This window comes from Eurosta solidaginis, chromosome X (genome assembly GCF_040869045.1).
Source record: "Eurosta solidaginis isolate ZX-2024a chromosome X, ASM4086904v1, whole genome shotgun sequence".
In the NCBI taxonomy this organism is placed as follows: domain Eukaryota; kingdom Metazoa; phylum Arthropoda; class Insecta; order Diptera; family Tephritidae; genus Eurosta; species Eurosta solidaginis.
Genome location: NC_090324.1, coordinates 178,106,994 through 178,115,211, shown reverse-complemented (window position 1 = coordinate 178,115,211; position 8,218 = coordinate 178,106,994).

Here is an 8,218-nt window from a genome sequence, read left to right as displayed (position 1 = left end):
GTCGATAAATGGAAGCGAATACGCCGTTACCATTATATCCGACCTAACCAAATACTTGATAGCAATCACAGTCTCAAGCAAACACGCAGCAACAGTCGCCAAAGCCGTGTTCGAGCACTTCATTTTGATTTATGGACCGAAGAAAACAATCTTAACAGACATGGGAGAGTACAAAAATAGTTTATTTGAAGAACTGTGTAAACTGCTAAAAATTGAGCATAAAACCGCAACACCGTACCATCATCAAACATTAGGTAGTGTAGAACGCAGTCACAGGACATTAAATGAATATGTACGTTCATACATATCCAGTGACAAAGATGAATGGGATGAATACCTCAGGTATTTCGCGTATGGTTACAATACAACGCCATCAACCACACATAAATATTGCCCTCTTGAACTTATATTTGCAAAGAATCCCCCGAATTATGAATTTCTAAAAGAAAAGAAAATTAGTCCATTGTATAACCACGAAGCTTATGACTTACTTACTTACTTAATTGGCGCTTAACCGTCTAAACGGTTATGGCCGTCCAACAAGGAAGCTTATGACAAGGAAGTAAAATACAGACTTCAGATAGCACAACAAAGAGGCTAAGAAAAACAAAAATCCTATTATGATAAAAGTAGATACAGTAAGGGAATAAAAAAGGAGATTTAGTGTTAGTTAGAGAAGAGGCCTCTCATAAGTTAGATAATAGATATAAAGGAAATTTTAAGGTAAAAAGTATTGATAAGAATAATAACTACACGTTAATACCACATATAATAGGAAATAGTGATAGGACAAATAAAACTAAGGAAATAATAATTCATAAAAATATACTTAAACCAGTATAAAATTCTTAGTAATGTTAATAACATAAAATCTCACAATAATCACTCCACCTTACTCATTGTAATAAATATGCACACAAACAAAAGAAAACAAAAAACAGCACGTAATGAAAATAAAAAATATATATTAAAAAACCCAAGTCAGCACAACAAACACACATGTGACAAATATAAATAGATAAAAAGCTACATAAACAAATGTATTACTTTTAATATCAAGTTACCGCGATGCAATAAATCACAATAGAATATGAAAAGCAATTAAAATGTTTGTAAACACAAGCAAAAATTAAGTGGGTCATTAAGTATCTTTAATAGTCATATACAATCGTTGACAATTATGTATGACTATTTCTAAGGCGGATGTGTAGTATTACCAGAATACGCTTTACCCACAATGCATTCTTATGCATATACCAGAATACGCTTTTACACATAATGCAGTCTTATGCATATACAAATGCATATTCAAATCGACCACACACATTCGAGTCATAGCGACTCTAATAAATTATATCGAACCCGCATGAGTTTAACATCATACGGACTTGCCGACATACAATGCACATATCCGTTTACATTTTTCAACACTAATTGTCACATTGATCAACCCGCTTATCGATCAGCGTCACTGATCGACATTGGCGGTTTATCAATGTGACTGTGAAATATTTTTGTAACATTATTTATATAATTAGGTCGAAGAAATAATTGCTGACTTTACATGCATTTATTAGGAATGTAGGTACTTTTTAGTTTGTAAGTAGTATTTCTAAATAAAAATCAATGATATTCCAGACGCTAGCCACTGCGCGTCTTTCGATTATTAAATTAAATTGTTTCAATAGTTTATAAACAGTTCACTACGACCGAAAAATTTGTTATTTCGAGTATGATCGAAAGTTTGCAGCTTTATTTTTATTTTGTGACTACTTTTGTCACAAGATTCCTGCCACCCAAGAAAAGTTTCGCATTCCAGGCTACTTTTTTTGGTATTCGGCAAAAACTCTTGTTAAATAATTTCTAATTGTAAGTTATTATTAACTATTCGAATTTTGCTATACTTCATGTGCCATTCGTGGTTATTTTTGCTAAAAGATTTAGTACAATATTCATGAATCCTTTAATTGTAAATATTAATGAAAAAATTGGTGCCTGTGATGCGCCTCGGGAACACGCATACTGAAAATTGGAGTTCATTTATTTTGCTGATATGGCAACACCACACTGCGAAATTGGAGTGGCAAGTGAAAGAAGATTAAAGAATGAGAAACGGAAGAAGAAAAATGTCATTACGGAATAAACATGATCATGGTAAGTAATGAAAGTTGTAAATTTGTATGTTTTGTGTTAAATTAATCATTTTAATAACTTCTTGTTTTCTTTTCTTTTCAGATTATGCAAATTAATATGAAGTCCTTGTGAAGTACACACGAAATACCACACCGGAGTATTGTTCCATCCCAAAAACAATGGTTTGAGGTTTTCGGGAAGAAGCCAAAATCCAGGAATATATGCCTCCTATGTCGGAATAATGTAAGATCATTTAAAAGTGGGCATTTAAGTTTTCTTTCTAGTTTTTGGGCTAGAAAAGCGAGAAATGATCGCAGAAGCGATCAGTTGAATGAGTAGGTTTGTGCAAAGTTAATTGCAATTTTGTTATTGTAGTGAGTTGAATTGAGAAATAAGGGATAGCACGTAACTAAAAAACTATTATTATTGGAAAAAGGAAATGCAAATATTACTAATATGGACGTAGGAAATTCACATCTGTTCTCTATTTTCTTACGTATATTGACAAATTACACTACACCCATTTTTTAATGCAATGGTGTAGAACCATTGTATAAAACTCAATGCAAGGCATTATGTGTACTCTTATTGATTAGTTTTAATGATATCTATTATTAATACCCGCATGGGAATGGGCATAGTAGGAATTTTTTCCGGTTTAATTTTTCATCAAAGTTTGTGTTTTTGTTTTTTGTAGAAAATTATTGAACTCATTGCCAAAATTTGGAATGCATATCGTTGTTTTTCTTATGTAGTTAGTCCAATTACAGCAACTTGACTTTAATTTTGTATCATTCTTGACAGTCGGTATTTGACTTAACATGATAAATTAACTTGGAAATGAATGATACCGGTCGTTCTAACCAAAGCTTTGTCAAGTCATTGTAGTTAGACTGTTTGTCTGAAACATTATTAAACCATTTTGTATTTAGGATCAGATGGCTGAGGACGATTTTTGAAAGGAAGAAGAAAAACCAAGCGAATAAAAGAATTTGTTTCCCTGCGGCTACCGAACGTTTGTACGTGGTAATTTGCGTGTAGGTGGTTGGGTAGTTAGTTTTGTAATTAATTTATGTATTTTATATGTTTCCGCTTGGGATATAGGTTATTTTTCAGGGATTTCGTTTTTAGTTTTCATTTCTTAACGGATGGACTTGCTATCTGCACCCCTTTTTTGACTTTTGCGTTTTTAACTTTGAAATAAAAGTTTTTTCTTTTGTACGCCGATAATTAGAAGTGGCATTGCCTATTCTGACGAGGTGGAATGTCTTAAGTTTCAGATTCGGCTTGACTTTCAGTGGGTATCTCTCCACTTGTGTCAATGGCGGGGGAAGAAGGACCAGTTTGGTCAAAGGCCTTGTGATTTTACCTTTTTCAGCCGCGATGTCGACTACTCTAACAAGGTCGTCTTATCCGGGGTGTAGTTTGACTACTCGTGCCAGCCTCCATTCATCTGGAGCGAGATTGTCTTCTTTCAAGACGACGAGATCACCCAATTTGATGTTGGCTTTCGGGTGTTTCCATTTAACCCTCTTTTGCATTTCTAAGGGATTCTCTTTTCCATCTTCTGCAAAAGGTTTGATGCAAAGCCTTTAGTTTATGACACCTATTGACTATGGAGGCAGGATTCTCATTGGAATCTATTTCAGGCGGGGCGAGAAGATGTCCGCCCACCAGGAAATGACCAGGGGTTAGTGGTTCTAAGTCGGTCGACTCGTTGGACGACGGACTTAATGTTCGCGAGTTGAGGCAGGCCTCAATTCGGCAGAGTGGGGTTAAGAATTCCTCGAAGGTATATTTATACCCAGATGCCACTTTTCGAAAGTGGCTTTTGAAACTTTTTACTCCTTAGCTGCATTGTCGGAATAGACATTTTTTAGGCATCCTCTCCTGGCAATAAACCGTGAGAATGCCGCAAGAAAGGATTGGGTGCTGAGGTCGGTTGTGGCTTCCAGATGTATGGCTTTCATATTAAAGCAGACAAACAGACAGACATAACCATTTGAAATACGACACCCTCTACCTCGACAACTTTTGATGTCGAATGGTCCTGCAAAATCTACCCCGGTGTTGGTAAACGGTCGGAAAAGTGTGGTACGTTCCTTGGGAAGATTTCCCATAAGTTAGGTTTTCACCCGCTTCCTATATATCGTGCAGACCTCACAGCTGTGAATAATGGACTGTGTCATATTTTTAACCCTAGGAATCCAGTATTGGGTTCTAATAAGCCTAAACGTTAGTTGATTTTCCCCATGCAAAGAGATGTCGTATATAAACTGAACTAAAAGGCAAGACAATTTGCATTTGTATGGTAAGATGATTGGATGGCGTACGTTATAGGGTAAGTCAATAGACGCCCGTAAGCGAACGCCAGTCCTTATGATGTTATCCTTATCTAAGAAAGTGTCAAAAGGGAGCATTTCGAATCTACCGGTTTCCCTGATTTGAGATTTTTGTATTCTGTAGTATAAAATTGCAGTTGAGATAATCTCACTAAACGTTGTGTCGTGGTTTGTATTTATCTGATGAAACCATACACGAGGCTACCTTAAAGGAATCTTTGGTCTTTGGATGAGTTCTTTCGAAGAATCTCAAACATAAGATATCACCCTCAAAGCTCTGGGTAGATTCAAAAATCTGTCCAGAATTTCACAATTAATTTTGGTCGTGACTGTATGAGCTTGCACCTTTTTCTCCTCCAACACCGTGTTTGTAATTTGTATCTTGTATCGGCCATTTTGAGATGTCTCCTTGTAACCAAGAAGGTCCCTGCCACAACAGCGAATTGTTGACCAGTTCATGTGCTGAAAGTCCTCTGCTAGCCATGTCGGCTGGATTTGATTCCGAATCCACATGGCGCCAGTTATCCCTTCCAACCTTTTCAACGATTTTCGTGATACGGTGCGCTACGAAAGTTGACCACGAACAAGGGGGCTTTCGTATCCATGCCAGTACAATCATTGAATCGGTCCATAAGGAGGTTTTTGGATTCCCTAAGTTGAGATTTGTTGCAATTGTTTCCATCATTTCGGAGAGTAGTATGGTTCCGCATAATTCCGGTCGGGGGAGCGAGATGGTTTTTACCGGAGCTACTTTTGTTTTTGCCAACAGCAAATTGATGGGAACTTGGTCGTTATTTTCCACACGTAGGTATGTCGTCGCGGCATACGCTTTCTCTAATGCCTCACAAAAACCGTGAATTTCCACTTTGTTGTGCGGGGAGAAGTGTGTACATCGCGGTATCCGAATTTAATTAATTTCATGATACTTTTCCATAAAGGTGTTCAAGCCAAATGTTTTGCATGATTACTTTGGCTACAACTACTATTGGGTCGAACAGTTTAGCGATTGCCGATATGGTCGCCCTTTTGGTTAAATTGTCGCAATTTTCTATTGGTTTTGCGATGAAGTTAAACTCATCACTGTGTGCATTCCATCTTATTTCTAATGCCTTCACTGAACTTGCATCATCGAATTCCTTTGTAAATCTTTGTAGAGTAGATATTGTTTAGGAATATCTTTAGGAATTTGCTCGAAATTGGCTGTCCACTTTAGTAGTGGAAAGTCGGCTGATTGCAAGATTTGAGATATTTGATCTCTGGCAGAAATTGCTGATTTGATGCAGTGTCCACCAGCAAGAATATCATCCACATACGTATACTCTTTCAGTATTGTAAAAGCGTTCTTATTGCGAGATAGAGAGCGCAGTTTACCCCAAATGTCACAGTTTTCAGTTCATTAAGGCCTGTGGGATTTTCAGGGCTAGTACGGAATACTTTGCGCTTATATCACTGGTCGACGGCCAAAATTTACCAGAGACGCCGTTATGAAATTCGTATGTAAAACCACCCCCTGATTTCGAAAATCGACATTTTTGACTCTATGGTACCGTTTTTGAGATATTTGCAATTTACCGTTATTCGAAAAAACCAAAAAGATAGCTCCTTTTATTTATGTATATCTCACGAACGGTTCAAGCAATTGCAAAGAAGTTTACAGAATGGGAACGACGATAAAATTTGCTAAAATGCGTCATACATTGGTTTGTGCTCAACCAGATAGTTTTCGAGATATCAGCTTATCATTTCAGATTTTTGTTTTTTTTTATGAAAAAATATGAAAAAAACTACTCTTTGCGAGGGTAGCATTCCCAAACCACAACTTTTTTTTAGATATTTTTTCTTTACGTAAAGCTCTGTTAAATTAGAAAAAAATGAGCTATCATTGAAGAAAATCGATGTAAAACTACGTAAGTTATAAGCGATCAAATAAAAATACCCAGGTTGTGCAATTTCAACGTATACCTCAAAACGTATGTATGGTATAAAGAAGAGTGAAATGTCTAGCTATGCTCTGTTTCTATTTAGTTAAAAGTTCAATTTATGAATGAAATTACCCATATTTTTTATTTTTTTTAAATTTATTTATGTTTATACTATATTCTAACAATTCTTTTTCTTAATTTGATTTTACTATGTAGTCGAAATAATTATGTATTCTACTTTGACGCTTATTCAGTTTAGGATCGGTTTCTCTTATGAGAAACCAGCAGTAATCACCCATCATTGCGACGTCCCAGAATCCTTGATATCGATTCTCAATTATTTTCATTTGCTGATGATACCTTTCGCCATGTTCGTCACTTTCGTCGCCAATATTTGCCGGAAAAAAGCTCAAATGTGAGTGCTGAAAGTGAATTTTTAAGGATATATTTACGCCTGGAAAGAAAATATTATTTAGGTAAACAAGTTATAGAATTTTGGGAAATTAATTTTAATAAGTCTTTTATATTTACCCATTTTCGCATAATTATTGATTAAGTCGTTCACTATCTGCTCGTAGTTAGGGCTTTTGTGTCTACCGAGAAAAGAAGCAACGACCTTTTCAAAGGTTTCCCACACTGCTGCCTCAACTGGTGAGAGTAGTCCTTTGAATTAATTATTATTGATCAACTGTTTTATTTGTGGTCCAACAAAAATACCTTCCTTTATCTTGGCTTGACAAATATCTGGAAAAATTGTTTCCAAATAGTCGAATGCTTCGCCTTCTTTTTCCAAAGCCTTAACAAAGTTTTTAATGAGACCGAGCTTGATGTGTAAGGGTGGATGTATGATTTTCTCTTTCTTGACAAGAGGGGTGTATTTGATGTTATCCACACCAACGGTAAACTCGACTCTTTCCGGTCAATCCTTTCTGACGTAGTGCACTCAGTGAAAAACGCCGTTCTAAAATCCAGCACACCGGACGCAAATCAAGATTTTCATGTTCTTACTTTTTTGTTCTTGAAACACGACCGACCTCTTCTCAAAACAACAACCTTGTTCTTGAACTGACAACCATTTTCTTGAAAAGAGAACGGCTGGTCTTAAAATATGAACAAATGTTCTATTAATGAGAACAATGCTCTTAAATTAATTTAAGAACAATGTTCTTAAATTAAGTTCAAGTAAAAAGAGACGGTAAAATTCGTGTTTACTACAATGTTAAATACAACATTTGGCGCAAGCTATTAAGCAGTCGTGGTGGCCCAGCGGTTATGATGTTGTGGTTGCGATCGCGTGGCGCGAGTTCGATCACCGTCAAACTATAAAATTTTTTAAAGCAATTTTTTAACTTTTATTTTTCGTTCAATTATTTTTCCATTCACTTAATTCCATTCACAGATAATTCTCAAACTTGTTATGAAATGTTTTAAGTATATATGCAGATTACATCTTCAAATAAGAATAATTTTTCAATAAGAGAAACATAAGAAAAAATGCATATTACGCATTTTTTTCTTAAATTTTTGGACTATAATACAAATTTTTTTGTTATAAATATTTTTTACTTATGACAAAAAAATTATTATTAATAAAAAATAAATGGGTACCATTGAAAAAAATACTTTCCCCTCCCATCAATATTCAAGCCCAAACCGTTCTTGAATTGAGAACGAAAAATGTTAAATCGACCACAAATTATTCTCAAAGCGTGAGAGCGAAAAATCTTATTTTAAGCACAAATAGTGCTTGAAATGAGCACAGAAGGTTCACACATCAATACCAAACTGGTCAAAAAATACGAACGGTGTGCTTGGAAAAAC